At 34.3% G+C, this 26981-nt stretch overlaps 1 long non-coding RNA gene across 4 annotated transcripts; it reads left to right on the top strand.

Moving 5' to 3' along the window:
- The first annotated feature begins 1537 nt into the window (after window positions 1–1537).
- Window positions 1538–6108, top strand: LOC137490650 (uncharacterized). 4 transcript variants are annotated; one of them, XR_012385043.1, is made up of 6 exons: window positions 1538–2045; window positions 2173–2227; window positions 2700–2766; window positions 3565–3617; window positions 3728–3843; window positions 4617–6108. It is a non-coding gene; the product is annotated as an uncharacterized lncRNA (long non-coding RNA). The 4 variants fall into 4 exon arrangements; XR_012385044.1 differs by lacking the exon at window positions 2173–2227 and having other exon boundaries at window positions 1968–2045; XR_012385046.1 differs by lacking the exons at window positions 1538–2045; window positions 2173–2227 and having other exon boundaries at window positions 2736–2766; window positions 3570–3617.
- Window positions 6109–26981: the final 20873 nt, after the last annotated feature.

Raw genomic sequence — 26981 nt, 5'->3', positions numbered from 1 at the left:
TAACATTTCATGTACTGTTAAACACGTTAAAGCAAGTAGCAAGTGAAAATCTGTGTCTCTGACTGAGTTTGCATTACTGCTTGATTTGACCTCTCTGCTGGCTGAAAAAAACTCATTTTCAAGGTCCAATACAGAAAGTGATAAAAACAGTCTCAGCCACTAAAAATCATCATTCTTTTTATTTAAGATAACATTTCATGCACTGTTAAACATGTTAAAGCAAGTTGCAAGTGAAAATCTGTGTCTCTGACTGAGTTTGCATTACTGCATATTTTGACCTCTCTGCTGGCTGAGAAAAGCTTATTTTCAAGGTCCAATACAAAAAGTGATAAAAACAGTTTCAGCCACTAAAAATCATCATTATTTTTATTTTAGACAACATTTCATGCATTGTTAAACATGTTAAAGCAACTTGCAAGTGAAAATCTGTGTCTCTGACTGAGTTTGCATTAATGCTTGATTTTACCTCTCTACTGGCTGGGAAAAGCTCATGTTCAAGGTAAAATACAGAAAGTAATAAAAACAGTCTCAGCCACTAAAAATCATCATTCTTTTGATTTTAGATAAACAGTCTCAGCTACTAAAAATCATCATTCTTTTTATTTTAGATAACATTTCATGCACTGTTAAACATGTTAAAGCAAGTTGCAAGTGAAAATCTGTGTCTCTGACTGAGTTTGCATTACTGCTTGATTTGACCTCTCTGCTGGCTGGGAACAGCTCATGTTCAAGGTCCAATACAGAAAGAGATAAAAACACTCTCAGCCACTAAAAATCATCATTCTTTTTATTTTAGATAACATTTCATGCACTGTTAAACATGTTAAAGCAAGTTGCAAGTAAAAATCTGTGTCTCTGACTGAGTTTGCATTACTGCTTGATTTGACCTCTCTACTGGCTGGGAAAAGCTCATTTTCAAGATAAAATACAGAAAGTAACAAAAACAGTCTCAGCCACTAAAAATCATCATTCTTTTTATTTTAGATAAACAGTCTCATGTCTCAGTCTCATATGATGACTAAAAATCATCATTCTTTTTATTTTAGACAACATTTCATGCACAGTTAAACATGTTAAAGCAAGTTGCAAGTGAAAATCTGTGTCTCTGACTGTGTTTGCATTACTGCTTGATTTGACCTCTCTGCTGGCTGAGAAAAGCTCATTTTCAAGGTCCAATAAAGAAAGTGATAAAAACAGTCTCAGCCAATAAAAATCATCATTCTTTTTATTTTAGACAACATTTCATGCACTGTTAAATATGTAAAGCAAGTGAAAATCTTTGTCTCTCACTCAGTTTGCATTACTGCTTGATTTGACCTCTCTGCTGGCTGGGAAAAGCTTATTTTCAAGGTCCAATACAGAAAGTACACTCTAAAAAACGCTGGGTTGGTTTTTTAACCCAAATGCTGGGTTGAGACTGCTGGGTAACAAAATTGGGTTGATTCAACCCAATTTGGGTTGAAAATCGATCTTTATCTATAACCCAGCAGTGCTGGGTTGGGAACGCGGACGTGAAAGAGAGCACGCACGTCACGTCAACATGCAGGGACATCAACGTGAGAAACCGCCATTTTCTTTGCGCTGTCTTTGAGGGGAAGCGAGTGAAATTCTGTGTGAGACGTAAGTTATTTAGTGTGTATTTAACAATTTTCATAAGAAATAACACACTTAGTTTACTTAGTATAATATACACGCGCTTTTTTTTCTGTTTCTCCGCCTGATGGCCGACTTGTTGCTCCGCCTCACGCTGACCTGTGCTCGCCTTATGGCTGAACTGTTGCTCCGAGTCCGCCTGACGAGCTACCTGTTTCTCCGGATCTGTTTCTCCGCCTAACGGCGACCTGTTTCTCCGGACCTGTTTCTCCGCCTAACGGCGACCTGTTTCTCCGGACCTGTTTCTCCGCCTAACGCCCGAGCTGTTGCTCCGCCTAACGCCTGACCTGTGCTCGCCTCACGCCCGACCTGTTGCTCCGCCTCACGCCCAGCCTGTTGATCGGTGGACGGGTAAGCACGCATGGCATCGGAAGGAGCTCGAAAAGTATAAGGTAACTAATGAAACTAACGTGAAGCATGTTTGATGACCACTTTATAAACACAACACCTAGGATAATTTAGGAGCTTTTTATTGTAATAAAATGCCTTTTGAATGACACAGATTTTTATGTTGGCTAGGTGATGACAGTAAGTAACGGTACTGTGATCTTTCTGGGGTGTTAACTGTAAAGCAGTAAGTAGTATTTTACTCTTGTATTTCTTAAGTTTGTTCATGGATTTTTGTGACAATACTTTGATGCATAAGTGTTGAATTCAGCTTCTAACAATGTTTTTTTTTTAATCAAAATATATACAATAATTGTCCTGCTCTGCATGTACATTTTGTTTAGCTGTACATCTGTACATTGAATAGCAAATGTTATTAATTTACTATGAGCATTTTACATTCTAGACGTGATTTGAGATATCTTTAATTAATCCTGTATGTAAGGGTCGTTTCATGCTAACGGAAATGTCTGAGCTAAGGCTAATTCCAACCTAATCATCTTCGACTGCAAAAAGAAAAAGTTTGACCACCGTTTTATGTGACACCCTGGATAATTATTATCATTTAGGAGTATTTTTGTGATATAGTGACTTTTGGCTAACATGATCTTTTTTTACTTAATTTTGCTTAAACGCTTTTATCTGTTATTCTTTTTCAGATGGATAATTGCGTGAAAATCAAACTAAAAGAATGAAATCTTGAGGAGTTAATCCCCACATTTGAAGGTATGTAATAATATTTTACTTGGTTCATTGTAATCATTAGGGCTGCCCTTGTCTAAACATTTGTCTGGTTGACTTGTGATGTTCATTTGAAGCATTAGTTGAATAATTACAGATTTATTAATAAACCATTTATTCATTAATTCATTTTCTTTTTGACTCAGTCCCTTTATTAATCTGGGGTCGCCACAGCGGAATGAACCGCCAACTTATCCAGCATATTTTTTACACAGCGGATTCATGCAGCATACATTGACTTTGCCAGTGTGGACTTTTTTTCTGCAACTAGTGGGTAGCACATTCGCCTCATAGCAACAAGGTCACTTGATCGATCCTTGGCTGGGTCAATAGGCCTTTCTGTGTGGAGTTTGCATGTTCTCCCCGTGTTCGCGTGGGTTTCCTCCAGGTGCCCCGGTTTCCAAAGACGTGGTAAAGGTGAATTAAGTAGACTAAATTGTCAATGGTGTATGTGTGTGAATGAGTATTTGTTTCCCAGTGATGGGTTGCAGCTGAAAGGGCATTCGCTGCATAAAACTTATGCTGGATATGTTGGTGGTTCATTCCATTGTGGTTACCCCAGATTAATAAAGCGACAAAGCTAAAAAGAAAATGAATGAATGAATAATAAATTTTTAGTTGACTAATGGTTATTCAATTATTAGGGGGCAGCCCTAGTAATCATTAGCCACTTCAACACTTTAAACTGAGAGATTAAACTCTAATGCCAATTTGTTTTTGTCTGGTTATTGTTTAAAATCTGCTGTTCATGCAACCAGTGACATTCTCTTGTTTTATTTTTAGCACAGGAGCGAACCTTTCCTCGTTTTTAGGTCAATTTGAATACAATTCAGAGGGTAAGGATTCAATTAAAGGTTTCTCGATGCATAATGATGCATTTAATGCATAATGATTGTCTTAGTTATTTTATTAACAATGAAAATGTTATTTTTATGTTTGTTATTAGGGTGGCATGGGGGCGCAGTGGGTAGTGCTGTCGCCTCACAGCAAGATGGTCGCTGGTTTGAGCCTTGGATGGGTTTCCCCTCCACAGTCCAATGACATGCGGTGTAGCTGAATTGGGTAAGCTGAATTGTCCATAGTGTGTGTGTAAATGAGAGTGTGATGGGTTGCAGTTGAAAGAGCATCTGCTGCGTAAAACATAAAAAGATGACGGTTTTGTGAAAGTTGTGATTTGGTCACAGCTATGGTTTCTCAAATTTTTAGTGATAAGATGCTTTATATAGATAGTGAATGCAACAAACTCTAAATGGCCTGTAAGCCAATTATTTTCATTTAAGGAGAAGTCCACTTCCAACAAAAGATTCACACATAATGTACTCACCCCCTTGTCACCCAAGATGTTCATGTCATTCTTTCTTCAGTCAGAAAGATTTTTTTTTTTTTAGGAAAATATTTCAGCAATTTTATCCATCTTGAACTGAGATTGTGCCTCATTTTTGAAGTTTTTAAAGAAAATTTAAATGCGGCTTCAAATGATACAAATACGGTTGCAAACAGTCCCAGCTCAGGAAGAAGGGTCTTATCTATTCTCATTAAGAAAACACAATTAAATACTTAATAATTTCAAATGCTCATCTTGCCTTACTATTACTTATTAAAAAAAGTTCCTTAGGCAAACCTGTTGTTGCATTGTCATCTTCACTCGGGCCAAAAAATTGCAGCATGGTGCCATGGTCAGTGGTTAACTAATGCCAACACTGGCTGATAGCTTGGTGTGTTATGGCCTTAATTGCTTCTAAAGGTATTTTAGGTGTTCTAAAGTTAACTCTAAAGATATTTAACTTTTACACTTTTGAGTTTTTAATAAATCCTAATTCTATTTATTTTTTCAGATTGGGACCAATATTGCTGAGTATCTTCATCCATTGAATTCAAGAATCTATTGAGTTTCCTCATGTTCTCATCCTTGGAGACCACCACTTCTTTCAAGCCTTTGCTCACGTGTTGTGCTATTTATTATTGCAAAGTACATTACTTGCCAAAGTGGACGTTTGCTATAAAGCATTCTACATCTTTGGTGTGAACTACCCCAAGCAGTGTTCCCTGGTGTGGCAGACTGTGGTTTATGGACATCCTGGGGAGGAGACACTAGCAGTAAGGGTTCTGCTAGCATTAATTTTTGCTGACAAACAGTAATCATTAATACTGTGACCTCACTGCTTCCTTGGATTCTGTGTTCTTTAACTTGTACTTTGGATTGTGGGGGAAAAGGAGCACCCAGAGAAAACCCACACGAACACGGGGAAAACATGCAAACTCCACACAGAAACACCAACTGACCCAGCTGAGGCTTAAACCACCGACCTTGTTGCTGTGAGGTAATCATACTACCCACTGTGCCACCATGACACCCATTTCTAAAGAATAGTTTTAATAACTCATTTCTAATAACTGATTTCTTTTCTCTTTGCTATGATGACGGCACATAATAATGGACTAGATATTTTTTAAGACACTCTACACTGCAGTTACATTGCAACTAATGTTTCTTACAGACTCTTTTATATCTCAGGATTGATGTTTGCACATGATTGTTCGAGTAAAAGTTAAAAAAAGTTTTCCTATTTCAAATTTGTTTTAAAATGCTTCCATCCTCAGGTTTCATTTTAAGTTTTATATCTGTTTTTTCTTCAAAACTGCATTTACATTGAACTTGATCCTCCTTACTGATGATTGCTTTATAGCTCATATATTGATGTTTGCATATAATTGTTAAAGGGAAAGTTATAAAATGTTTTCTTATTTTTTCTTAATATAAAATTTGTATTTTCTTAGTTTTTATTGTTTGTTTTGTTTTTTCAAGCTGTTTGATGCCTTTTCATGATTACTTTCACATATTTTTTTCTGCATTGCAGTTGATGATTTATATGAGAATATGTTGATGTTTGTGCTCAAATTACTTTCTGACTTCAGTCATTTAGATGCATTTTCATTATTACTTCCTTATACTATTGTTTTTCTCTACTCTGCAATAACATTGCAATTGCCTTACTGATGATTCCTGATTTATAAATGATGCAAATGTTTTTGAATGTATTTCAAATATGCATTTTCTTAAGGTAATTTGTCTGATTTCAGTCTGATGCATTGTTACTGAACTTTAGTCAGTGTTTCTGTGATACAGTTTGATAAATTTTCACAGAAATCGTCTTAACCCTTTAACTACCCTTTCAAGAAAAAAAATTGGATTGCATTTCTCAACTGCTAATGTCGCTATTGAACACAATCAGTACATTTTAACACATGTTATAACTTCTAAAATATCAACCTCTACCAAATGATTGATATGTATGTTTATGGTAAAAGTACCAGAATTATGAAAAATCTGAAAAATTATGTGTAAGACCAGTTAAAAAAAAAAAATAATATATATATATATATATATATATATATATATATATATATATATATATATATATATATATTTAAAAGAAATATTTTGAACACTAAATCATCTTTTTTCTTATGACTTTAACAGTCATTATTTAAAACAGTAAAAACGAGGTCAACCATTTGGTAGAGCAGGCAGTCAAAGGGTTAATGCTGAGGTACAGATGGGAAAAATCTCAAATTCATTTGGACACATTTTATCTTTTGTCATAAATAAAATTCCATTACTGAACAACTATGTATTGCTGTAGAATTGTTTTTATTTTAGTGATTTTAATCATCAGTTTCTAGATTAAATTTCTGACCCATTTTGGGTTACATTCAACCCAGCAGTGTAGTAATTTTTAACTAATAGTTGGGTTAAAATCACAACCCAGCATGCTGGGTTAAACTTGTAACCCAACTTGCTGGGTTAAAGTAACCCAGCGTTGGGTTTGTCCCTTTTTTACCCAGCGCTGGGTTACCAAAACAACCCAAATTGGGTTGTTTTCAACCCAGCAGTTTTTAGAGTGTAATAAAAACAGTCCCAGCCACTAAAAACATCATTCTTTTTATTTTAGACAACATTTCATGCACTGTTAAACATGTTAAAGCAAGTTGCAAGTGAAAATCTGTCTCTGACTGAGTTTGCATTACTGCTTATTTTGACCTCTCTACTGGCTGAGAAAAGCTCATTTTCAAGGTCCAATACAGAAAGTGTTAAAAACAGTCTCAGCCACTAAAAATCATCATTATTTTTATTTTAGACAACATTTCATGCATTGTTAAACATGTTAAAGCAAGTTGCATGTGAAAATCTGTGTCTCTGACTGAATTTGCATTACTGTTTATTTTGACCTCTCTCCTGGCTGAGAAAAGCTCATTTTCAAGGTCCAATACAGAAAATGATAAAAACAGTCTCAGCCACTAAAAATCATCATTCTTTTTATTTTAGACAACATTTCATGTACTGTTAAACATGTTAAAGCAAGTTGCAAGTGAAAATCTGTCTCTGACTGAGTTTGCATTACTGCTTATTTTGACCTCTCTGCTGGCTGAGAAAAGCTCATTTTCAAGGTCCAGTACACAAAGTAATAAAAACGGTCTCAGCCACTAAAAATCATCATTATTTTTATTTTAGACAACATTTCATGCATTGTTAAACATGTTAAAGCAAGTTGCAAGTGAAAATCTGTGTCTCTGACTGAGTTTGCATTACTGCTTGATTTGGCCTCTCTGCTGGCTGGGAAAAGCTCATGTTCAAGGTCCAATACAGAAAGTAATAAAAACAGTCTCAGCCACTAAAAATCATCATTCTTTTTATTTTAGATAACATTTCATGCACAGTTAAACACGTTAAAGCAAGTAGCAAGTGAAAATCTGTGTCTCTGACTGAATTTGCATTACTGCTTGATTTGACCTCTCTGCTAGCTGAAAAAAGCTCATTTTCAAGGTCCAGTACAGAAAGTAATAAAAACAGTCTCAGCCACTAAAAATCATCATTATTTTTATTTTAGACAACATTTCATGCATTGTTAAACATGTTAAAGCAAGTTGCAAGTGAAAATCTGTGTCTCTGACTGAGTTTGCATTACTGCTTAATTTGGCCTCTCTGCTGGCTGGGAAAAGCTCATGTTCAAGGTCCAATACAGAAAGTGATAAAAACAGTCTCAACCACTAAAAATCATCATTCTTTTTATTTTAGACAACATTTCATGTACTGTTAAACACGTTAAAGCAAGTAGCAAGTGAAAATCTGTGTCTCTGACTGAGTTTGCATTACTGCTTGATTTGACCTCTCTGCTGGCTGAAAAAAACTCATTTTCAAGGTCCAATACAGAAAGTGATAAAAACAGTCTCAGCCACTAAAAATCATCATTCTTTTTATTTTAGATAACATTTCATGCACTGTTAAACATGTTAAAGCAAGTTGCAAGTGAAAATCTGTGTCTCTGACTGAGTTTGCATTACTGCATATTTTGAACTCTCTGCTGGCTGAGAAAAGCTTATTTTCAAGGTCCAATACAAAAAGTGATAAAAACAGTTTCAGCCACTAAAAATCATCATTATTTTTATTTTAGACAACATTTCATGCATTGTTAAACATGTTAAAGCAACTTGCAAGTGAAAATCTGTGTCTCTGACTGAGTTTGCATTAATGCTTGATTTGACCTCTCTACTGGCTGGGAAAAGCTCATTTTCAAGGTAAAATACAGAAAGTAATAAAAACAGTCTCAGCCACTAAAAATCATCATTCTTTTGATTTTAGATAAACAGTCTCAGCCACTAAAAATCGTCATTCTTTTTATTTTAGATAACATTTCATGCACTGTTAAACATGTTAAAGCAAGTTGCAAGTGAAAATCTGTGTCTCTGACTGAGTTTGCATTACTGCTTGATTTGACCTCTCTGCTGGCTGGGAAAATCTCATTTTCAAGGTCCAATACAGAAAGAGATAAAAACACTCTCAGCCACTAAAAATCATCATTCTTTTTATTTTAGATAACATTTCATGCACTGTTAAACATGTTAAAGCAAGTTGCAAGTAAAAATCTGTGTCTCTGACTGAGTTTGCATTACTGCTTGATTTGACCTCTCTACTGGCTGGGAAAAGCTCATTTTCAAGATAAAATACAGAAAGTAACAAAAACAGTCTCAGCCACTAAAAATCATCATTCTTTTTATTTTAGATAAACAGTCTCATGTCTCAGTCTCATATGATGACTAAAAATATCATTCTTTTTATTTTAGACAACATTTCATGTACTGTTAAACATGTTAAAGCAAGTTGCAAGTGAAAATCTGTGTCTCTAACTGAGTTTGCATTACTGCTTGATTTGAACTCTCTGCTGGCTGAGAAAAGCTCATTTTCAAGGTCCAATAAAGAAAGTGATAAAAACAGTCTCAGATAATAAAAATCATCATTCTTTTTATTTTAGACAACATTTCATGCACAGTTAAACATGTTAAAGCAAGTTGCAAGTGAAAATCTGTGTCTCTGACTGTGTTTGCATTACTGCTTGATTTGACCTCTCTGCTGGCTGAGAAAAGCTCATTTTCAAGGTCCAATAAAGAAAGTGATAAAAACAGTCTCAGCCAATAAAAATCATCATTCTTTTTATTTTAGACAACATTTCATGCATTGTTAAATATGTAAAGCAAGTTGCAAGTGAAAATCTTTGTCTCTCACTCAGTTTGCATTACTGCTTGATTTGACCTCTCTGCTGGCTGGGAAAAGCTTATTTTCAATGTCCAATACAGAAAGTAATAAAAACAGTCCCAGCCACTAACAACATCATTCTTTTTATTTTAGACAACATTTCATGCACTGTTAAACATGTTAAAGCAAGTTGCAAGTGAAAATCTGTGTATCTGACTGAGTTTGCATTACTGCTTATTTTGACCTCTCTACTGGCTGAGAAAAGCTCATTTTCAAGGCCCAATACAGAAAGTGTTAAAAACAGTCTAAGCCACTAAAAATCATCATTATTTTTATTTTAGACAACATTTCATGCATTGTTAAACATGTTAAAGCAAGTTGCATGTGAAAATCTGTGTCTCTGACTGAGTTTGCATTACTGCTTGATTTGGCCTCTCTGCTGGCTGGGAAAAGCTCATGTTCAAGGTCCAATACAGAAAGTAATAAAAACAGTCTCAGCCACTAAAAATCATCATTCTTTTGATTTTAGATAGCATTTCATGCACTGTTAAACATGTTAAAGCAAGTTACAAGTGAAAATCTGTGTCTCTGACTAAGTTTGCATTACTGCTTGATTTGACCTCTCTGCTAGCTGAAAAAAGCTCATTTTCAACGTCCAGTACAGAAAGTAATAAAAACAGTCTCAGCCACTAAAAATCATCACTATTTTTATTTTAGACAACATTTCATGCATTGTTAAACATGTTAAAGCAAGTTGCAAGTAAAAATCTGTGTCTCTGACTGAGTTTGCATTACTGCTTGATTTGACCTCTCTGCTAGCTGAAAAAAGCTCATTTTCAACGTCCAGTACAGAAAGTAATAAAAACAGTCTCAGCCACTAAAAATCATCATTCTTTTTATTTTAGACAACATTTCATGCACTGTTAAACATGTTAAAGCAAGTTGCAAGTGAAAATCTGTGTCTCTGACTGAGTTTGCATTACTGCTTATTTTGACCTCTCTGCTGGCTGAGAAAAGCTCATTTTCAAGGTCCAATACAGAAAATGATGAAAACAGTCTCAGCCACTAAAAATCATCATTCTTTTTATTTTAGATAACATTTCATGCACAGTTAAACACGTTAAAGCAAGTAGCAAGTGAAAATCTGTGTCTCTGACTAAGTTTGCATTACTGCTTGATTTGACCTTTCTGCTGGCTGAAAAAAACTAATTTTCAAGGTCCAATACAGAAAGTGATAAAAACAGTCTCAGCCAATAAAAACATCATTCCTTTTATTTTAGATAACACTTCATGCACTGTTAAACATGTTAAAGCAAGTTGCAAGTGAAAATCTGTGTCTCTGACTGAGTTTGCATTACTGCTTAATTTGGCCTCTCTGCTGGCTGGGAAAAGCTCATGTTCAAGGTCCAATACAGAAAGTAATAAAAACAGTCTCAGCCACTAAAAATCATCATTCTTTTTATTTTAGATAACATTTCATGCACAGTTAAACACGTTAAAGCAAGTAGCAAGTGAAAATCTGTGTCTCTGACTAAGTTTGCATTACTGCTTGATTTGACCTCTCTGCTGGCTGAAAAAAAACTAATTTTCAAGTTCCAATACAGAAAGTGATAAAAACAGTCTCAGCCACTAAAAATCATCATTCTTTTTATTTTAGATAACATTTCATGCACTGTTAAACATGTTAAAGCAAGTTGCAAGTGAAAATCTGTGTCTCTGACTGAGTTTGCATTACTGTTTATTTTGACCTCTCTGCTGGCTGAGAAAAGCTTTTTTTCAAGGTCCATTACAGAAAGTGATAAAAACAGTCTCAGCCACTAAAAATCATCATTCTTTTTATTTTAGATAACATTTCATGCACTGTTAAACATGTTAAAGCAAGTTGCAAGTGAAAATCTGTGTCTCTGACTGAGTTTGCATTACTGCATATTTTGACCTCTCTGCTGGCTGAAAAAAAACTCATTTTCAAGGTCCAATACAGAAAGTGTTAAAAACAGTCTCAGCCACTAAAAATCATCATTATTTTTATTTTAGATAACATTTCATGCACTGTTAAACATGTTAAAGCAAGTTGCAAGTGAAAATCTGTGTCTCTGATTGAGTTTGCATTACTGCATATTTTGACCTCTCTGCTGGCTGAAAAAAACTCATTTTCAAGGTCCAATACAGAAAGTGTTAAAAACAGTCTCAGCCACTAAAAATCATCATTATTTTTATTTTAGACAACATTTCATGCATTGTTAAACATGTTAAAGAAACTTGCAAGTGAAAATCTGTGTCTCTGACTGAGTTTGCATTAATGCTTGATTTGACCTCTCTACTGGCTGGGAAAAGCTCATTTTCAAGGTAAAATACAGAAAGTAATAAAAACAGTCTCAGCCACTAAAAATCATCATTCTTTTGATTTTAGATAAACAGTCTCAGCCACTAAAAATCATCATTCTTTTTATTTTAGATAACATGTCATGCACTGTTAAACATGTTAAAGCAAGTTGCAAGTGAAAATCTGTGTCTCTGACTGAGTTTGCATTACTGCTTGATTTGACCTCTCTGCTGGCTGGGAAAATCTCATTTTCAAGGTCCAATACAGAAAGAGATAAAAACACTCTCAGCCACTAAAAATCATCATTCTTTTTATTTTAGATAACATTTCATGCACTGTTAAACATGTTAAAGCAAGTTGCAAGTAAAAATCTGTGTCTCTGACTGAGTTTGCATTACTGCTTGATTTGACCTCTCTACTGGCTGGGAAAAGCTCATTTTCAAGATAAAATACAGAAAGTAACAAAAACAGTCTCAGCCACTAAAAATCATCATTCTTTTTATTTTAGATAAACAGTCTCAGCCAGTAAAAATCATCATTCTTTTTATTTTAGACAACATTTCATGTACTGTTAAACATGTTAAAGCAAGTTGCAAGTGAAAATCTGTGTCTCTGACTGAGTTTGCATTACTGCTTGATTTGAACTCTCTGCTGGCTGGGAAAATCTCATTTTCAAGGTCCAATACAGAAAGTGATAAAAACACTCTCAGCCACTAAAAATCATCATTCTTTTTATTTTAGATAAATTTTCATGCACTGTTAAACATGTTAAAGCAAGTTGCAAGTAAAAATCTGTGTCTATGACTGAGTTTGCATTACTGCTTGATTTGACCTCTCTACTGGCTGGGAAAAGCTCATTTTCAAGGTAAAATACAAAAAGTAATAAAAACAGTCTCAGCCACTAAAAATCATCATTCTTTTTATTTTAGATAACATTTCATGCACTGTTAAACATGTTAAAGCAAGTTACAAGTGAAAATCTGTGTCTCTGACTGAGTTTGCATTACTGCTTGATTTGACCTCTCTGCTAGCTGAAAAAAGCTCATTTTCAACGTCCAGTACAGAAAGTAATAAAAACAGTCTCAGCCACTAAAAATCATCATTATTTTTATTTTAGACAACATTTCATGCATTGTTAAACATGTTAAAGCAAGTTGCAAGTGAAAATCTGTGTCTCTGACTGAGTTTGCATTACTGCTTGATTTGGCCTCTCTGCTGGCTGGGAAAAGCTCATGTTCAAGGTCTAATACAGAAAGTAATAAAAACAGTCTCAGCCACTAAAAATCATCGTTCTTTTTATTTTAGATAACATTTCATCCACAGTTAAACACGTTAAAGCAAGTAGCAAGTGAAAATCTGTGTCTCTTACTAAGTTTGCATTACTGCTTGATTTGACCTCTCTGCTGGCTGAAAAAAACTCATTTTCAAGGTCCAATACAGAAAGTGATAAAAACAGTCTCAGCCACTAAAAATCATCATTCTTTTTGTTTTAGATAACATTTAATGCACTGTTAAACATGTTAAAGCAAGTTGCAAGTGAAAATCTGTGTCTCTGACTGAGTTTGCATTACTGTTTATTTTCACCTCTCTGCTGGCTGAGAAAAGCTTTTTTTTAAAGGTCCATTACAGAAAGTGATAAAAACAGTCTCAGCCACTAAAATCATCATTCTTTTTATTTTAGATAACATTTCATGTACTGTTAAACATGTTAAAGCAAGTTGTAAGTGAAAATCTGTGTCTCTGACTGAGTTTGCATTACTGCTTGATTTGACCTCTCTACTGGCTGGGAAAAGCTAATTTTCAAGGTAAAATACAGAAAGTAATAAAAACACTCTCAGCCACTAAAAATCATCATTCTTTTTGTTTTAGATAAAATTTTATGCACTGTTAAACATGTTAAAGCAAGTTGCAAGTGAAAATCTTTGTATCTGACTGAGTTTGCATTACTTCTTATTTTGACCTCTCTGCTGGCTGAGAAAAGCTAATTTTCAAGGTCCAATACAGAAAGTGATAAAAACAGTCTCAGCCACTAAAAATCATCATTATTTTTATTTTAGACAACATTTCATGCATTGGTAAACATGTTAAAGCAAGTTGCAGGTGAAAATCTGTGTCTCTGACTGAGTTTGCATTACTGCTTATTTTGACATCTCTGCTGGCTGAGAAAAGCTCTTTTTCAAGGTCCAATACAGAAAGTGATAAAAACAGTCTCAGCCACTAAAAATCATCATTATTTTCATTTTAGACAACATTTCATGCATTGTTAAACATGTTAAAGCAAGTTGCATGTGAAAATCTGTGTCTCTGACTGAATTTGCATTACTGTTTATTTTGACATCTCTGCTGGCTGAGAAAAGCTCATTTTCAAGGTCCAATACAGAAAGTGATAAAAACAGTCTCAGCCACTAAAAATCATCATTCTTTTTATTTTAGACAACATTTCATGTACTGTTAAACATGTTAAAGCAAGTTGCAAGTGAAAATCTGTGTCTCTGACTGAGTTTGCATTACTGCTTGATTTGACCTCTCTGCTGGCTGGGAAAATCTCATTTTCAAGGTCCAATACAGAAAGAGATAAAAACACTCTCAGCCACTAAAAATCATCATTCTTTTTATTTTAGATAACATTTCATGCACTGTTAAACATGTTAAAGCAAGTTGCAAGTGAAAATCTGTGTCTCTGACTGAGTTTGCATTACTGCTTGATTTGACCTCTCTGCTGGCTGGGAAAATCTCATTTTCAAGGTCCAATACAGAAAGAGATAAAAACACTCTCAGCCACTAAAAATCATCATTCTTTTTATTTTAGATAACATTTCATGCACTGTTAAACATGTTAAAGCAAGTTGCATGTAAAAATCTGTGTCTCTGACTGAGTTTGCATTACTGCTTGATTTGACCTCTCTACTGGCTGGGAAAAGCTCATTTTCAAGATAAAATACAGAAAGTAACAAAAACAGTCTCAGCCACTAAAAATAATCATTCTTTTTATTTTAGATAAACAGTCTCAGCCACTAAAAATCATCATTATTTTTATTTTAGACAACATTTCATGTACTGTTAAACATGTTAAAGCAAGTTGCAAGTGAAAATCTGTGTCTCTGACTGAGTTTGCATTACTGCTTGATTTAAACTCTCTGCTGGCTGGGAAAATCTCATTTTCAAGGTCCAATACAGAAAGTTATAAAAACACTCTCAGCCACTAAAAATCATCATTCTTTTTATTTTAGATAACATTTCATGTACTGTTAAACATGTTAAAGCAAGTTGTAAGTGAAAATCTGTGTCTCTGACTGAGTTTGCATTACTGCTTGATTTGACCTCTCTACTGGCTGGGAAAAGCTAATTTTCAAGGTAAAATACAGAAAGTAATAAAAACACTCTCAGCCACTAAAAATCATCATTCTTTTTGTTTTAGATAAAATTTTATGCACTGTTAAACATGTTAAAGCAAGTTGCAAGTGAAAATCTTTGTATCTGACTGAGTTTGCATTACTTCTTATTTTGACCTCTCTGCTGGCTGAGAAAAGCTAATTTTCAAGGTCCAATACAGAAAGTGATAAAAACAGTCTCAGCCACTAAAAATCATCATTATTTTTATTTTAGACAACATTTCATGCATTGTTAAACATGTTAAAGCAAGTTGCATGTGAAAATCTGTGTCTCTGACTGAATTTGCATTACTGTTTATTTTGACATCTCTGCTGGCTGAGAAAAGCTCATTTTCAAGGTCCAATACAGAAAGTGATAAAAACAGTCTCAGCCACTAAAAATCATCATTCTTTTTATTTTAGACAACATTTCATGTACTGTTAAACATGTTAAAGCAAGTTGCAAGTGAAAATCTGTGTCTCTGACTGAGTTTGCATTACTGCTTGATTTGACCTCTCTGCTGGCTGGGAAAATCTCATTTTCAAGGTCCAATACAGAAAGAGATAAAAACACTCTCAGCCACTAAAAATCATCATTCTTTTTATTTTAGATAACATTTCATGCACTGTTAAACATGTTAAAGCAAGTTGCAAGTGAAAATCTGTGTCTCTGACTGAGTTTGCATTACTGCTTGATTTGACCTCTCTGCTGGCTGGGAAAATCTCATTTTCAAGGTCCAATACAGAAAGAGATAAAAACACTCTCAGCCACTAAAAATCATCATTCTTTTTATTTTAGATAACATTTCATGCACTGTTAAACATGTTAAAGCAAGTTGCATGTAAAAATCTGTGTCTCTGACTGAGTTTGCATTACTGCTTCATTTGACCTCTCTACTGGCTGGGAAAAGCTCATTTTCAAGATAAAATACAGAAAGTAACAAAAACAGTCTCAGCCACTAAAAATAATCATTCTTTTTATTTTAGATAAACAGTCTCAGCCACTAAAAATCATCATTATTTTTATTTTAGACAACATTTCATGTACTGTTAAACATGTTAAAGCAAGTTGCAAGTGAAAATCTGTGTCTCTGACTGAGTTTGCATTACTGCTTGATTTAAACTCTCTGCTGGCTGGGAAAATCTCATTTTCAAGGTCCAATACAGAAAGTTATAAAAACACTCTCAGCCACTAAAAATCATCATTCTTTTTATTTTAGATAAATTTTCATGCACTGTTAAACATGTTAAAGCAAGTTGCAAGTAAAAATCTGTGTCTATGACTAAGTTTGCATTACTGCTTGATTTGACCTCTCTACTGGCTGGGAAAAGCTCATTTTCATGGTAAAATACAGAAAGTAATAAAAACAGTCTCAGCCACTAAAAATCATCATTCTTTTTATTTTAGATAACATTTCATGCACTGTTAAACATGTTAAAGCAAGTTACAAGTGAAAATCTGTGTCTCTGACTGAGTTTGCATTACTGCTTGATTTGACCTCTCTGCTAGCTGAAAAAAGCTCATTTTCAACGTCCAGTACAGAAAGTAATAAAAACAGTCTCAGCCACTAAAAATCATCATTATTTTTATTTTAGACAACATTTCATGCATTGTTAAACATGTTAAAGCAAGTTGCAAGTGAAAATCTGTGTCTCTGACTGAGTTTGCATTACTGCTTGATTTGGCCTCTCTGCTGGCTGGGAAAAGCTCATGTTCAAGGTCTAATACAGAAAGTAATAAAAACAGTCTCAGCCACTAAAAATCATCATTCTTTTTGTTTTAGATAAAATTTTATGCACTGTTAAACATGTTAAAGCAAGTTGTAAGTGAAAATCTGTGTCTCTGACTGAGTTTGCATTACTGCTTGATTTGACCTCTCTACTGGCTGGGAAAAGCTAATTTTCAAGGTAAAATACAGAAAGTAATAAAAACAGTCTCAGCCACTAAAAATCATCATTCTTTTTGTTTTAGATAAAATTTTATGCACTGTTAAACATGTTAAAGCAAGTTGCAAGTGAAAATCTTTGTATCTGACTGAGTTTGCATTACTTCTTATTTTGACCTCTCTGCTGGCTGGGAAAAGCTCATTTTCAAGGTCCAATCCAGAAAGTAATAAAAACATTCTCAGCCACTAAAAATCATCATTATTTTTATTGAAGACAACATTTCATGCACTGTTAAACATGTTAAAGCAAGTTGCACGTAAAAATCTGTGTCTCTGACTGAGTTTGCATTACTGCTTATTTTGATCTCTTTGCTGGCTGAGAAAAGCTCATTTTCAAGGTCCAATACAGAAAGTGATAAAAACACTCTCAGCCACTAAAAATCATCATTATTTTTATTTTAGACAACATTTCATGCATTGTTAAACATGTTAAAGCAAGTTGCAAGTGAAAATCTTTGTCTCTGACTGAGTTTGCATTACTGCTTATTTTGACCTCTCTGCTGGCAGAGAAAAGCTCATTTTCAAGGTCCAATACAGAAAGTAATAAAAACAGTCTCAGCCACTAAAAATCATCATTCTTTTTATTTTAGATAACAATTCATGCACAGTTAAACATGTTAAAGCAAGTTGCAAGTAAAAATCTGTGTCTCTGACTGAGTTTGCATTACTGCTTGATTTGACCTCTCTGCTGGCTGAGAAAAGCTCATTTTCAAGGTCCAATACAGAAAGATATAAAAACAGTCTCAGCCACTTAAAATCGTCATTCTTTTTATTTTAGACAACATTTCATGTACTGTTAAACATGTTAAAGCAAGTTGCAAGTGAAAATCTGTGTCTCTAACTGAGTTTGCATTACTGCTTGATTTGACCTCTCTGCTGGCTGAGAAAAGCTCATTTTCAAGGTCCAATAAAGAAAGTGATAACAACAGTCTCAGCCAATAAAAATCATCATTCTTTTTATTTTAGACAACATTTCATGCACTGTTAAATATGTAAAGCAAGTTGCAAGTGAAAATCTTTGTCTCTCACTCAGTTTGCATTACTGCTTGATTTGACCTCTCTGCTGGCTGGGAAAAGCTTATTTTCAAGGTCCAATACAGAAAGTAATAAAAACAGTCTCAGCCACTAAAAACATCATTCTTTTTATTTTAGACAACATTTCATGCACTGTTAAACATGTTAAAGCAAGTTGCAAGTGAAAATCTGTGTCTCTGACTGAGTTTGCATTACTGCTTATTTTGACCTCTCTGCTGGCAGGGAATAGCTCATTTTCAAGGTCCAATACAGAAAGTGATAAAAAGTCTCAGCTACTAAAAATCATCATTCTTTTTATTTTAGACAACATTTCATGCACTGATAAACATGTTAAAGCAAGTTGCAAGTGAAAATCTTTGTCTCTGACTGAGTTTGCATTACTGCTTATTTTGACCGCTCTGCTGGCTGAGAAAAGCTCATTTTCAAGGTCCAATCCAGAAAGTGATAAAAACAGTCTCAGCCACTAAAAATCATCATTCTTTTTATTTTTGACAACATTACATGTACTGTTAAACATGTTAAAGCAAGTTGCAAGTGACAATCTGTGTCTCTGACTGAGTTTGCATTACTGCTTGATTTGACCTCTCTGCTGGCTGGGAAAATCTCATTTTCAAGGTCCAATATAGAAAGTGATAAAAACATTCTCAGCCACTAAAAATCATCATTCTTTTTATTTTAGATAACATTTTATGCACTGTTAAACATGTTAAAGCAAGTTGCAGGTAAAAATCTGTGTCTCTGACTGAGTTTGCATTACTGCTTGATTTGACCTCTCTTTTGGCTGGGAAAAGCTCATTTTCAAGGTAAAATACAGAAAGTAATAAAAACAGTCTCAGCCACTAAAAATCATCATTCTTTTTTATTTTAGATAACATTTCATGCACTGTTAAACATGTTAAAGCAAGTTGCAAGTGAAAATCTGTGTCTCTGACTGAGTTTGCATTACTGCTTATTTTGACCTCTCTGCTGGCTGGGAAAAGCTTATTTTCAAGGTCCAATACAGAAAGTAATAAAAACAGTCTCAGCCACTAAAAACATCATTCTTTTTATTTTAGACAACATTTCATGCACTGTTAAACATGTTAAAGCAAGTTGCAAGTGAAAATCTGTGTCTCTGACTGCGTTTGCATTACTGCTTATTTTGACCTCTCTGCTGGCTGAGAAAAGCTCATTTTCAAGGTCCAATCCAGAAAGTGATAAAAACAGTCTCAGCCACTAAAAATCATCATTCTTTTTATTTTAGACAACATTTCATGCACTGTTAAACACGTTAAAGCAAGTTGCAAGTGAAAATCTGTGTCTCTGCCTGTGTTTGCATTACTGCTTGATTTGACCTCTCTGCTGGCTGGGAAAAGCTTATTTTCAAGGTCCAATACAGAAAGTAATAAAACAGCCTCAGCCACTAAAAATCATCATTCTTTTTATTTTAGATAACAATTCATGCACAATTAAACATGTTAAAGCAAGTTGCAAGTGAAAATCTGTGTCTCTGACTGAGTTTGCATTACTGCTTGATTTGACCTCTCTGCTGGCTGGGAAAAACTCATTTTTAAGGTAAAATACAGAAAGTAATAAAAACAGTCTCAGCCACTTAAAATCATCATTCTTTTTATTTTAGATAACATTTCATGCACTGTTAAACATGTTAAAGCAAGTTGCAAGTGAAAATCTGTGTCTCTGACTGAGTTTGCATTACTGCTTGATTTGACCTCTCTGCTGGCTGGGAAAAGCTCATTTTCAAGGTCCAATACAGATAGTGATAAAAACAGTCTCAGCCACTAAAATCATCATTCTTTTTTATTTTAGATAACATTTCATGCACTGTTAAACGTGTTAAAGCAAGTTGCAAGTAAAAATCTGTGTCTCTGACTGAGTTTGCATTACTGCTTGATTTGACCTCTCTGCTGGCAGGGAATAGCTCATTTTCAAGGTCCAACACAGAAAGTGATAAAAAGTCTCAGCTACTAAAGATCATCATTCTTTTTATTTTAGACAAATATTTCATGCACTGATAAACTTGTCAAAGCAAGTTGCAAGTGAAAATCTTTGTCTCTGACTAAGTTTGCATTACTGCTTATTTTGACCTCTCTGCTGGCTGAGAAAAGCTCATTTTCAAGGTCCAATCCAGAAAGTGATAAAAACAGTCTCAGCCACTAAAAATCATCATTCTTTTTATTTTAGACAACATTTCATGCACTGTTAAACACGTTAAAGCAAGTTGCAAGTGAAAATCTGTGTCTCTGCCTGTGTTTGCATTACTGCTTGATTTGACCTCTCTGCTGGCTGGGAAAAGCTTATTTTCAAGGTCCAATACAGAAAGTAATAAAACAGCCTCATCCACTAAAAATCATCATTCTTTTTATTTTAGACAACATTTCATGCACTGTTAAACATGTTAAAGCAAGTTGCAAGTGAAAATCTGTGTCTCTGACTGAGTTTGTATTACTGCTTATTTTGATCTCTTTGCTGGCTGAGAAAAGCTCATTTTCAAGGTCCAATACAGAAAGTGATAAAAACACTCTCAGCCACTAAAAATCATCATTATTTTTTTAGACAACATTTCTTGCATTGTTAAACATATAAAAAAAGCAAGTTGCAAGTGAAAATCTTTGTCTCTGACTGAGTTTGCATTACTGCTTATTTTGACCTCTCTGCTGGCTGAGAAAAGCTCATTTTCAAGGTCCAATACAGAAAGTAATAAAAACAGTCTCAGCCACTAAAAATCATCATTCTTTTTATTTTAGATAACAATTCATGCACAGTTAAACATGTTAAAGCAAGTTGCAAGTAAAAATCTGTGTCTCTGACTGAGTTTGCATTAATGCTTGATTTGACCTCTCTGCTGGCTGAGAAAAGCTCATTTTCAAGGTCCAATACAGAAAGTTATAAAAACAGTCTCAGCCACTTAAAATCATCATTCTTTTTATTTTAGACAACATTTCATGTACTGTTAAACATGTTAAAGCAAGTTGCAAGTGAAAATCTGTGTCTCTAACTGAGTTTGCATTACTGCTTGATTTGACCTCTCTGCTGGCTGAGAAAAGCTCATTTTCAAGGTCCAATAAAGAAAGTGATAAAAACAGTCTCAGCCAATAAAAATCATCATTCTTTTTATTTTAGACAACATTTCATGCACTGTTAAATATGTAAAGCAAATTGCAAGTGAAAATCTTAGTCTCTCACTCAGTTTGCATTACTGCTTGATTTGACCTCTCTGCTGGCTGGGAAAAGCTTATTTTCAAGGTCCAATACAGAAAGTAATAAAAACAGTCTCAGCCACTAAAAACATCATTCTTTTTATTTTAGACAACATTTCATGCACTGTTAAACATGTTAAAGCAAGTTGCAAGTGAAAATCTGTGTCTCTGACTGAGTTTGCATTACTGCTTATTTTGACCTCTCTGCTGGCAGGGAATAGCTTATTTTCAAGGTCCAATACAGAAAGTGATAAAAAGTCTCAGCTACTAAAAATCATCATTCTTTTTATTTTAGACAACATTTCATGCACTGATAAACATGTTAAAGCAAGTTGCAAGTGAAAATCTTTGTCTCTGACTGAGTTTGCATTACTGCTTGATTTGACCTCTCTGCTGGCTGAGAAAAGCTCATTTTCAAGGTCCAATACAGATAGTGATAAAAACAGTCTCAGCCACTAAAATCATCATTCTTTTTTATTTTAGATAACATTTCATGCACTGTTAAACGTGTTAAAGCAAGTTGCAAGTAAAAATCTGTGTCTCTGACTGAGTTTGCATTACTGCTTGATTTGACCTCTCTGCTGGCAGGGAATAGCTCATTTTCAAGGTCCAACACAGAAAGTGATAAAAAGTCTCAGCTACTAAAGATCATCATTCTTTTTATTTTAGACAAATATTTCATGCACTGATAAACTTGTTAAAGCAAGTTGCAAGTGAAAATCTTTGTCTCTGACTAAGTTTGCATTACTGCTTATTTTGACCTCTCTGCTGGCTGAGAAAAGCTCATTTTCAAGGTCCAATACAGAAAGTGATAAAAACAGTCTCAGCCACTAAAAATCATCATTCTTTTTATTTTAGACAACATTTCATGCACTGTTAAACACGTTAAAGCAAGTTGCAAGTGAAAATCTGTGTCTCTGCCTGTGTTTGCATTACTGCTTGATTTGACCTCTCTGCTGGCTGGGAAAAGCTTATTTTCAAGGTCCAATACAGAAAGTAATAAAACAGCCTCAGCCACTAAAAATCATCATTCTTTTTATTTTAGACAACATTTCATGCACTGTTAAACATGTTAAAGCAAGTTGCAAGTGAAAATCTGTGTCTCTGACTGAGTTTGTATTACTGCTTATTTTGATCTCTTTGCTGGCTGAGAAAAGCTCATTTTCAAGGTCCAATACAGAAAGTGATAAAAACACTCTCAGCCACTAAAAATCATCATTATTTTTTTAGACAACATTTCTTGCATTGTTAAACATATAAAAAAAGCAAGTTGCAAGTGAAAATCTTTGTCTCTGACTGAGTTTGCATTACTGCTTATTTTGACCTCTCTGCTGGCTGAGAAAAGCTCATTTTCAAGGTCCAATACAGAAAGTAATAAAAACAGTCTCAGCCACTAAAAATCATCATTCTTTTTATTTTAGATAACAATTCATGCACAGTTAAACATGTTAAAGCAAGTTGCAAGTAAAAATCTGTGTCTCTGACTGAGTTTGCATTAATGCTTGATTTGACCTCTCTGCTGGCTGAGAAAAGCTCATTTTCAAGGTCCAATACAGAAAGTTATAAAAACAGTCTCAGCCACTTAAAATCATCATTCTTTTTATTTTAGACAACATTTCATGTACTGTTAAACATGTTAAAGCAAGTTGCAAGTGAAAATCTGTGTCTCTAACTGAGTTTGCATTACTGCTTGATTTGACCTCTCTGCTGGCTGAGAAAAGCTCATTTGCAAGGTCCAATAAAGAAAGTGATAAAAACAGTCTCAGCCAATAAAAATCATCATTCTTTTTATTTTAGACAACATTTCATGCACTGTTAAATATGTAAAGCAAATTGCAAGTGAAAATCTTAGTCTCTCACTCAGTTTGCATTACTGCTTGATTTGACCTCTCTGCTGGCTGGGAAAAGCTTATTTTCAAGGTCCAATACAGAAAGTAATAAAAACAGTCTCAGCCACTAAAAACATCATTCTTTTTATTTTAGACAACATTTCATGCACTGTTAAACATGTTAAAGCAAGTTGCAAGTGAAAATCTGTGTCTCTGACTGAGTTTGCATTACTGCTTATTTTGACCTCTCTGCTGGCAGGGAATAGCTTATTTTCAAGGTCCAATACAGAAAGTGATAAAAAGTCTCAGCTACTAAAAATCATCATTCTTTTTATTTTAGACAACATTTCATGCACTGATAAACATGTTAAAGCAAGTTGCAAGTGAAAATCTTTGTCTCTGACTGAGTTTGCATTACTGCTTGATTTGACCTCTCTGCTGGCTGAGAAAAGCTCATTTTCAAGGTCCAATCCAGAAAGTGATAAAAACAGTCTCAGCCACTAAAAATCATCATTCTTTTTATTTAAGACAACATTTCATGCACTGTTAAACATGTTAAGGCAAGTTGCAAGTGAAAATCTGTGTCTCTGACTGAGTTTGCATTACTGCTTATTTTGATCTCTTTGCTGGCTGAGAAAAGCTCATTTTCAAGGTCCAATACAGAAAGTGATAAAAACACTCTCAGCCACAAAAAAACATCATTATTTTTATTTTAGACAACATTTCATGCATTGTTAAACATGTTAAAGCAAGTTGCAAGTGAAAATCTTTGTCTCTGACTGAGTTTGCATTACTGCTTATTTTGACCTCTCTGCTGGCTGAGAAAAGCTCATTTTCAAGGTCCAATACAGAAAGTAATAAAAACAGTCTCAGCCACTAAAAATCATCATTCTTTTTATTTTAGATAACAATTCATGCACAGTTAAACATGTTAAAGCAAGTTGCAAGTAAAAATCTGTGTCTCTGACTGAGTTTGCATTACTGCTTGATTTGACCTCTCTGCTGGCTGAGAAAAGCTCATTTTCAAGGTCCAATACAGAAAGTTATAAAAACAGTCTCAGCCACTTAAAATCATCATTCTTTTTATTTTAGACAACATTTCATGTACTGTTAAACATGTTAAAGCAAGTTGCAAGTGAAAATCTGTGTCTCTAATTGAGTTTGCATTACTGCTTGATTTGACCTCTCTGCTGGCTGAGAAAAGCTCATTTTCAAGGTCCAATAAAGAAAGTGACAAAAACAGTCTCAGCCAATAAAAATCATCATTCTTTTTATTTTAGACAACATTTCATGCACTGTTAAATATGTAAAGCAAGTTGCAAGTGAAAATCTTTGTCTCTCACTCAGTTTGCATTACTGCTTGATTTGACCTCTCTGCTGGTTGGGAAAAGCTTATTTTCAAGGTCCAATACAGAAAGTAATAAAAACAGTCTCAGCCACTAAAAACATCATTCTTTTTATTTTAGACAACATTTCATGCACTGTTAAACATGTTAAAGCAAGTTGCAAGTGAAAATCTGTGTCTCTGACTGCGTTTGCAATACTACTTATTTTGACCTCTCTGCTGGCTGAGAAAAGCTCATTTTTAAGGTCCAGTACACAAAGTAAAAAAAACAGTCTCAGGCACTAAAAATCATCATTATTTTTATTTTAGATAAACAGTCTTAGCCACTAAAAATCATCATTCTTTTTATTTTAGATAACATTTCATGCACTGTTAAACATGTTAAAGCAAGTTGCAAGTGAAAATTTGTGTCTCTGACTGAGTTTGCACTACAGTTTATTTTGACCTCTCTGCTGGCTGAGAAAAGCTCATTTTCAAAGTCCAATACAGAGAGTGATAAAAACAGTCTCAGCCACTGAAAATCATCATTCTTTTTATTTTAGACAACATTTTATGTACTGTTAAACATGTTAAAGCAAGTTGCAAGTGACAATCTGTGTCTCTGACTGAGTTTGCATTACGGCTTAATTTGACCTCTCTGCTGGCTGGGAAAATCTCATTTTCAAGGTCCAATACAGAAAGTGATAAAAACAGTCTCAGCCACTAAAAATCATCCTTCTTTTTTATTTTAGATAACATTTCATGCACTGTTAAATCATGTTAAAGCAAGTTGCAAGTGAAAATCTGTGTCTCTGACTGAGTTTGCATTACTGCTTATTTTGACCTCTCTGCTGGCTAAGAAAAGCTCATTTTCAAGGTCCAGTACACAAAGTAATAAAAACAGTCTCAGCCACTAAAAATCATCATTCTTTTTATTTTAGATAACATTTCATGCACTGTTAAACATGTTAAAGCAAGTTGCAAGTGAAAATCTGTGTCTCTGACTGAGTTTGCATTACTGCTTATTTTGACCTCTCTGCTGGCTAAGAAAAGCTCATTTTCAAGGTCCAGTACACAAAGTAATAAAAACAGTCTCAGCCACTAAAAACATCATTCTTTTTATTTTAGACAACATTTCATGCATTGTTAAACATGTTAAAGCAAGTTGGATGTGAAAATCTGTGTCTCTGACTGAATTTGCATTACTGTTTATTTTGACCTCTCTGCTGGCTGAGAAAAGCTCATTTTCAAGGTCCAATACAGAAAGTGATAAAAACAGTCTCAGCCACTAAAAATCATCATTCTTTTTATTTTAGACAACATTTCATGCATTGGTAAACATGTTAAAGCAAGTTGCAGGTGAAAATCTGTGTCTCTGACTGAGTTTGCATTACTGCCTATTTTGACCTCTCTGCTGGCTGAGAAAAGCTCATTTTCAAGGTCCAATACAGAAAGTGATAAAAACAGTCTCAGCCACTAAAAATCATCATTATTTTTATTTTAGACAACAATTCATGCATCGTTAAACATGTTAAAGCAAGTTGCAAGTGAAAATTTGTGTCTCTGACTGAGTTTGCAATACTGCTTATTTTAACCTCTCTGCTGGCTGAGAAAAGCTCATTTTCAAGGTCCAATACAGAAAGTGATAAAAACAGTCTCAGCCACTAAAAATCATCATTCTTTTTATTTTAGATAACATTTCATGCACTGTTAAACATGTTAAAGCAAGTTGCAAGTGAAAATCTGTGTCTCTGACTGAGTTTGCATTACTGCTTATTTTGACCTCTCTGCTGGCTGAGAAAAGCTCATTTTCAAGGTCCAGTACACAAAGTAATAAAAACAGTCTCAGCCACTAAAAATCATCATTCTTTTTATTTTAGATAACATTTTATGCATCGTTAAACATGTTAAAGCAAGTTGCAAGTGAAAATTTGTGTCTCTGACTGAGTTTGCATTACTGCTTATTTTAACCTCTCTGCTGGCTGAGAAAAGCTCATTTTCAAGGTCCAATACAGAAAGTGATAAAAACAGTCTCAGCCACTAAAAATCATCATTGTTTTTATTTTAGACAACATTTCATGCATTGTTAAACATGTTAAAGCAAGTTGCATGTGAAAATCTGTGTCTCTGACTGAATTTGCACTACAGTTTATTTTGACCTCTCTGCTGGCTGAGAAAAGCTCATTTTCAAAGTCCAATACAGAGAGTGATAAAAACAGTCTCAGCCACTGAAAATCATCATTCTTTTTATTTTAGACAACATTTTATGTACTGTTAAACATGTTAAAGCAAGTTGCAAGTGACAATCTGTGTCTCTGACTGAGTTTGCATTACGGCTTAATTTGACCTCTCTGCTGGCTGGGAAAATCTCATTTTCAAGGTCCAATACAGAAAGTGATAAAAACAGTCTCAGCCACTAAAAATCATCCTTCTTTTTTATTTTAGATAACATTTCATGCACTGTTAAATCATGTTAAAGCAAGTTGCAAGTGAAAATCTGTGTCTCTGACTGAGTTTGCATTACTGCTTATTTTGACCTCTCTGCTGGCTAAGAAAAGCTCATTTTCAAGGTCCAGTACACAAAGTAATAAAAACAGTCTCAGCCACTAAAAATCATCATTCTTTTTATTTTAGATAACATTT

The sequence above is a fragment of the Danio rerio genome, chromosome 9, assembly GCF_049306965.1.
Source record: "Danio rerio strain Tuebingen ecotype United States chromosome 9, GRCz12tu, whole genome shotgun sequence".
NCBI classification, from domain to species: Eukaryota; Metazoa; Chordata; class Actinopteri; order Cypriniformes; family Danionidae; genus Danio; species Danio rerio.
The sequence above is the reverse complement of the archived record's forward strand: the minus strand, read 5'-3'. Positions and strand labels throughout refer to the sequence as shown.